Below are 7,020 nucleotides of genomic sequence, written 5' to 3' on the forward strand. Positions count from 1 at the left end.
AAACAGGTAACCCAACCCAACCCAACCATTGAAATAAACGGGTTGGCGGGTTGATGGGTTAGCGGGTCAAAAATCTCAACCCAAACCTGTCTATTTTCGGGTTGGGTCGGTGTCGGGTTATGGGTTGGGTCGAGAGTTGCCACCCCTAATGATGTAACAGAAAGAAAAGTAAAAGTAGAATGCTAAAAATGGGATATTTTTTAGAGTAGAATGCTTTAATTGGAAATTTTTTCATAGTAATATGCATAGATGAAAAAATTCTAAATGTAAAAAAGTAATGACAGAATATAGAGTCATTTAGTGGTGGAACATACTTGGAGTAAGAAATTAAAGTATTTTGCTATTTCTGGATATACTTGAATCCCCACTATAAAAGTGGAAATATAAAAATGTTTAGTATCAACTCAGATGTAATTGTATCAATAAGTAAATGGAAAGTGAAAAAGAATTACAGCAGCGGGACATGACATAATATAAATAAAGAAAATTTCTTCTTTATCTTTCCTGTAACATGTGAAAAATCCTACAAACACATACCACAAAACATAAGTCATACATAATCAATGTAATAGGTAAACTTTTTAAAATGAATTTTTTGCAATAAATAAGAGGATTGAAAGCATAACTTTAATAAGGGAAAAACTGAAAATGTAATGGAATAGTGCAATCTTTTTTCTTGCATATAAACCTAAGAAATTTTACCAAAATTGCTTTCTATATATTGATGTAATTGTTTAACTTTTTTTAAACACCATGATAATGATTCAAGAAATTAAACATTGGAGATGTTGGCTTCTACATGAGATTGGCTTTGAAGGGGCCCACCATGGTTTCAGGTGGCATGTTCCTATAAAAAGAGTAAAATATTATTTTGTGTTGATGAAAATTAAAAAGGCATAAACAATCTAGAATTAGATTCCATAACCGAATCCCTGATCAAATAAAAAAATAGTTCAAGCCCAATAAAAGTGTTAAGTTTAATGAAACATAGAGACTTCACACCTCTGGTAAAATTCAGTTAAATTAAAACCAAAATAATTCAAAAATACCTAAAGATTCTGAAATTGAGAAACAAATGGTGGAATCAAACTGGCAAAAAAACTCCACTGTGGGCATAGCCAGTGAAAAGTGGAAAACCAGTCATAGACACCTGGTTTTACATTAAAAGAATGAAATTAATAATGATTAGATTGATAAATTAAGGACTTAAAAATGAAGAATATTAAGATGAGAGAAATTATTAGGTGAGTCGGTGAAAGAGTGTTGATTAATGAATTAGTAGCTGTCATGTCAATGGTTCGGAACATATAATTAAATGCACCATGCATCATCCTTGCTGTGTCACTCACCTGTAACAATCATCCAAACATAAAACTGGATCTCATTAACAAGAAAGAATCATATATATATATTATTAGCTTTTCTTTATTCAACTTGTTTGAAAATTGGTTCCACTGGAAAATACTCTATTCCCAGTTAAATAACCGCTAAGTTTTGGTGACATGACATGGCATGCATTTGACATGTCATCAAAGGTCATAGAATTGTCAAATGCATGACACCATGTCACCAAAGACTTAACAGTTAAACCGGTCAACAAGTGACCTACCTTATTGGAATGTTTTTTTTTTCTAGAACATATGTAAAAAAATTATGTTGTTGCCCCTATGTGTCATATATTATAGTTAAAACCATAGCTGTGATGAATGGAATTTTAAATGGAAAAACTTGTGCAGCTAAATATATTCAGAACTTAGCACTTATCAGACGATTATAAGCAAAGAGTAAAAGATTATAAGTTACCTACCTTTTGGACATTCATAATTAAAACTATAAATGTTACATAGTAATTTCATTTTGTAGTATTATTTATTAGCACATGCATCAATCAATATAAACACAGGATGCAATGCATATAACAAGATTAAAAAAAACTCAAGGTTGTCATCAATAACACATTAACACGTTGCATGGCATGTTCAAGGGATTCACTTGCATTATTCAAACCCTGTAGAGATCTTAGTTTCTTATCTGAAAATAATACACAATCAATCACACATGAACAAAACAGAAAATGCTTAACAATGAACCTTGATAGTAATATAAGAGACAGATTTCAAGCTAAGTATGGATATAGTTCTCATCAGAATTTGGAGGATTCAAAACAAAGAACTAACTTTAAAACAAGTGCCATTGTTGTTTGAAACACTCTTCTTACAATATTTCATTAATAGCCTTATCCATTACCATTGGAAGCACCCTGAAAAAGTAAATAATATGTTTTTCAGCAAACAGTTTTTAATTATCTAGTTAGCAGTTGCAATCAAAACAGAAAAATAGAAGCATGTTCATATCTTCAACATGTAGCATGCTGTCCACCAAAATAAAAAACAGCAGCAAATCAGATAGTGAAATAGCTTGAATACTCTAAAAACAAAAACATATATAGAAAACAAACCTGGTATATAATATGTGGTAATTCACCTTAATTTACAGTATTTTGTTGAGATGTACCAACAGAAATCAGGGTTTCCTTCATTTTTCCTAACCCTGTCTTCATGTCCAAATCAAGATTATTGAACAATATCTAAAAGGAAAAACCAACATGAGAATATGTACAAAATCACAATTGTACATGTGGTACACATACATAGATTCGAACATACTTCAATTGAAGACTTGATAATTGAGATTTGGCATTGCATGTATTTCAGCATGTAATCCAAGAATCAACATATCCCACCTAAGTCAAGAAGATGAAAAGAAACAAAATATACCTCTATAATTAGCAATAAACGCTCTTCAGAACCTATCTGTATGAGCTCAGACCTTGGAAGAACCTATTGCATTCCCAAATAACAAATTAAAACCAACAGGGTTCAAAAATACCTCAAGATTGTGAAATTGGGAAACAAATAGTGGAATCAGACTAACACAAAGAAACCCTCCGTCCACTATGGCCATCGTCTGCGCAGGAGCCTGTGAGAGGCGTTGATTTGGGTGAAAGCAAAGATGTCGAAGAAAAAATGGAAAACCACGATGATAATCATTCGTTATTTCTCTGCTTTGCTTCAAGATTCTGGACGTTTGATTAGCTGAGATCAAACCAAAAGAATATTTCAAGTCTTCGCTTCAGTGGGAGTGGGGCGTATAAGTTGATATTTGGGGTGAGAGGCTTCAGTTTCAAGAAACAGAGGCGGTAGAGGAGAAGTTAAGTGAAGCATTGGATCAAGAAGGGAAAAAGAAGATGGAAGCAGGAGGCTAGGTGGCGTGAGATGTACAGCGAATGTTTATGTACTATTGATCATCGGATGGAAACTATGAGTATGGGTAATGTGGGTTTATACAATGGACAACTGAAGAAAAAATGGAGAGCATGGGAAGGAGAACGCTTGCTCTCTGACATCATCGTCTTCTTCCCGCTGTCACTAATTTCTTGAAATCAATTTATTTTACTCTTGGAGCGCCAGAGGAAAATGGTTAAGATCCTCTTAATGTCAACAAAACAAGTGTTCTGAGGAACAAAACTGAAAAATTGGATACAAAGAAGAAAGAAACAAATACGAAGAGTTCAGGCACCACTGGCACTCACTTTGTAGTCAAACGAACCGTTTGTGCCCCCAACCGCTTGAAGATCATGAATTTAATTAGAATCTTAAGCATTAATTAATTACCTATTATTAACCAGCCAAGTTAATTTTTTGAATTGTTTTTGATTTACTAATAAATATGCACTGTGGAGGATAGAGTGAAGATCACTGGATTGGAATGGAATTGGAAAAATAGTCCGAACAACACTGACCTTGCAGCTCTCTACTCTTCCTTCCTTGGGTCAATTTCAGCCAACAACAACTGGAGATAAATGGAGTTTCGAATTATCAGGTGACGGCATATATATGATTGATTGGCCTACAAATCTGGTACCTCAAGTTAAAGTTGAATGGATGAAAGAAATTCCTATTAAATTTCTTTCTTTTATATGGAGAGCAAGTCTAGGAAGGATACCGGCAGCCACTGAACTAGCTAAGAGAGGCATAACCGTAGAATCAATCCAATGTGGATATTGTATGGCAATGGATGAAAGCCCAAATCACATCCTACTCAACTGCACCTTTGCGAAAACTGTATGGGAATGGTGCAACATGCCTCAAATTCAACTTAACACGGTGGGAGAGCCGATCGAATATGCAGCAAAACACGACACATGTAGGAAGAATATGAAGGTTATAATCAACATATGCTACAGTACATTGTGGGAGATTTGGAAGGCTAGGAATGAAAGGATATTCAAAAGACTCATCACTACCCCCACACTGGTGGCTGATAACATCCAAATGACAGTACACACTTGGATGAAATATAAGAGCTCATGTCCTTTTACTAATTTAAGTCCAATTGTAACGGAATATGATACGAGAATTATGTAAACCAAAACTGTATTGCTCCCTCTAGCTCCTTGCTAGTCGGGGCCTTCTTTATTTTAGTATAATATATTTGCCGGTTTCAAAAAATAATAATAATAAATATTTATATTTAATCATATATTTTTTTCGATGAAACATGTTATTATTTTGTAAGATTATTTTTAAATTAATAATTGTTTTCTATTTTATTTTTTAATAATAAAATTAACTTTTTTGATTTTATACCATACTTGTTTAAAATTATGATATCTTACGGGTGAAATAAGTATTTTTAGTATCATCACCTTGAAATATATTATTTGTGTAAATACATTAGCATAATCAATAGATACAAATATAAATATGTGATTTATAAAAACATAGATATCTTAATAGTAATAAATGATCATACATTCTCATTTAACTCATCAAACCTTAGAAAATATTATTGCCAACTCATTCATTTTTACTTAAAAAAGTTATTTTTCAAAATATTGTGTAGTGAAAATGAAGTTTAGTAGACGTCTATTTATAGTAAACGATGAGTATAAAACAGATTATTACATAAATTATATACAACTTAAAAGACCATAAAGTAAAAATTATTATATTATTTTGATTTGATCGTAATGATATTCAATGCATACACAACATTCAATAAAAAAAAATTGGAGACGTCCGTATATAGTAAAATGTTGGGTATGAAAATGTTTAATACATAAATTGTATATATTTTAAAGGACCATAAATATAAATATAGTTATGTTATTTTCATTTGATCCTATAAGAATTCAATGAACACTCAATAAAGAAATAAAGTTTAGGAGAGACGCCTATTTATAGTAAATAGGTGAATTCTCGTGCATTGCACAGAAACACCAATATAGTTGAAATATTTACAAATGTATGTTTCTTAAATATAACAATAGCGTTGTTGTTAAATTTGATATAATAATTTGTATATTAAGTTGATATAATATATTGATTATCTTGAATTATATGATAATACATACATCTATTAAAACTGTATAATCTCAATCGTTTGAATGACTTCTACCTGTGGGTTACTCATGAATGAAATGGTTTAATGTTATATAGTTATTGTTATTGTTAATTAATTTTAAAAAAATTATTAGCTTAACGTTTTAACTTCTATCATTGTAATTATTTAAAACATCAAACATTGTTTTTAAAAGTAACAATATAATCATTTATATATAGTTATTTTTAACTATTGTTATTGTAAGTTGTTTAAGCTACTTATTTGAAAACTTTTAATGATTATAAAAATATCTTTAGCAAATATTTTAGTTAAATTGATATTAGAATTTAGTTTTTGCATTTAGCACTACAATTCATCATTTTTAACTATTCACAAAATATTATTTGGGTTTTTTAAGTGGGACTGAAATTTATATTTAAGTTGACCATATAAAGTTGTATTTAAATTAACAATTTAGATATTTTATCCAAACTGTTCAAAAATTGTAGCTTTAAACTGATAATGGTTTACATACAACAACATATTAAATCTAATAAATTAAATATAATATGTTAAAAGTGAAAGACATAACTTTATAAGTAGAAATAAATATATTATTTTAATATTGAAATTTAGTTTATTTATAATTACACTTTAGGTTTTATATTTATTTAACTTTATTAACCAACTTATAATCATTAATAGAAAGACACTATAATTTATCACTTTTAATTATTTACAAAATATTCTTTGGGTTGTTTAAGTTGAACTAAAATGTTGGGTATGAAAAGGTTAGTGCATAAATTATATACAAATTAAAGGACCATAAATATAAATATAGCTATATTATTTTGATTTGATTGTAGTAGGATTCAATGAATACATTGCACTTGTACCACCGTAATTTTTAAACACCATTTATTATCAGTGAAAATGTGCTTTTACAAAAACTTTTAAAACATTTATCAGACTTTACAACTTTCAGTGTCGCAAAACATGTCAATAGTTATAACATAAGAGAAAGGATTCTACAACCTTCTCTGATTTCCGTTGTAGTCCTTCTCGTAGCACATTTTATCTTCGCTTCCATACCTAAGTACATAACACAAACTACGTAAGTTCGAAAACTCGTGGGCTACATAGGTTTTGACTCAAACTTTGACAACTTTTAAAATGCTTTTCATAATGCCCCAAAAATTTATAATAAAATTTTCATTTTTTATTTAATCATACCATTCATTCAATTGCTTCAAAAGGAAATCAAGTAATAGTTTTCTCAAACATCAGAGTAAAGATCATAAATAGTCAATGCATAATAAACTCTGGGGGATGCAGTACGATCGCGTCAGGCCCTTCCCTCTGGAACCAGAAGTACCTTAAACAATAAAGATGAAATCTCAAGCATAAAGCTTAGTGAGTTCCTCAAAATACCTCATACCATACATAACCCCGGGCCCCACCCCATCGACTGGGCCCCATCCAACATATAATCGGGCCTCGCCTAGCGTATATAATAGGCCCCGCCTAACATACATAATGGGCCTCGCCCAACATATACATGCAAGAGTCACAAAGACAGCTAGCATCCTACATAACACAATCTAGAGGCCCCGCCTAACAAGTAAAATGGGCCCA

General features: G+C 30.9%; 1 long non-coding RNA gene across 2 annotated transcripts; it reads right to left on the minus strand.

Moving 5' to 3' along the window:
• Positions 1–314: 314 nt before the first annotated feature.
• LOC111911347 (uncharacterized) lies at positions 315–4,334 on the minus strand. 2 transcript variants are annotated; one of them, XR_006190017.2, is made up of 3 exons: positions 2,667–4,334; positions 1,050–2,587; positions 315–847 (listed from the first exon to the last, which is right to left on the minus strand). It is a non-coding gene; the product is annotated as an uncharacterized LOC111911347 (long non-coding RNA). The 2 variants fall into 2 exon arrangements; XR_006190016.2 differs by having other exon boundaries at positions 1,050–4,334.
• Positions 4,335–7,020: the final 2,686 nt, after the last annotated feature.

The sequence above is a fragment of the Lactuca sativa genome, chromosome 4, assembly GCF_002870075.4.
Source record: "Lactuca sativa cultivar Salinas chromosome 4, Lsat_Salinas_v11, whole genome shotgun sequence".
Lineage (NCBI taxonomy): Eukaryota > Viridiplantae > Streptophyta > Magnoliopsida > Asterales > Asteraceae > Lactuca > Lactuca sativa.